The sequence below is a fragment of the Solanum pennellii genome, chromosome 1, assembly GCF_001406875.1.
Source record: "Solanum pennellii chromosome 1, SPENNV200".
NCBI classification, from domain to species: domain Eukaryota; kingdom Viridiplantae; phylum Streptophyta; class Magnoliopsida; order Solanales; family Solanaceae; genus Solanum; species Solanum pennellii.
The window spans coordinates 79,575,837-79,576,828 of NC_028637.1; positions in this window are offsets into that span (position 1 = coordinate 79,575,837).

Genomic DNA, 992 nt, shown 5'->3' on the forward strand with positions numbered 1-992 from the left:
ACTGCTTCAATCTTAGAAGGATCCACCATCACTCCATCCTTACAAACCACGTGCCCCAAGAAAGACACTGAATCTAGCCAAAACTCACAGTTGTAGAATTTGGCATAAAGCCTTTTCTCCCTCAACAACTCCAATACAATTCTCAAATGCTCCTCATGTTCTTTCCTGCTCTTTGAGTATATCAGTATATCATCAATGAATACAATAACAAAGAGATCCAGATATGGCTTAAAAATTCCGTTCATCAGACTCATGAAAGCAGCAGGGGCATTCGTAAGCCCAAAAGATATTACTAAGAATTCGTAATGCCCATACCTGGTTCGAAAAGCAGTCTTTGGCACATCTGCTGCTCGTATTTTCAATTGATGATAACCGGATCTTAGATCAATTTTAGAAAAGACACAAGCACCTTGTAACTGATCGAACAAGTCATCAATCCGAGGAATATGATACTTGTTCTTAATGGTCACCTTATTCAGCTGCCTGTAGTCTATGCACATCCGAAGGCTTCCATCCTTCTTCTTCACAAATAAAACAGGAGCACCCCAAGGGATGCACTTGGTCTAATAAAACCTTTACCTAGCAACTCCTGAAGTTGGGCCTTTAACTCCCTTAACTCAGCTGGAGCCATTCTATAAGGGGGGATGGAAATGGGGCGAGTACCCGGCTCCAGATCAATACAAAAGGCAATATCCCTATCCGGTGGCATACCAGGAAGGTCTGCAGGAAACACATCCAGAAACTCACAGACTATCGAAACAGACTCAATCGAAGGTACTTCGGAAGTATCATCCCTGAGATGTGCCAAGAAGGCTAAACAACCTTTACTAACCATCCTCTTAGCGCGAAGGAAAGAGATAATACGGACGGGGGTGGAAATGTAGTCACCCTCCCACACTAGCGGATCTGTTCCATGTTTGGCCAACGTCACAGTTTTAGCATTACAATCTAAGATTGCAATATTTGGGGAAAGCCAAGTCATACCCAGAATT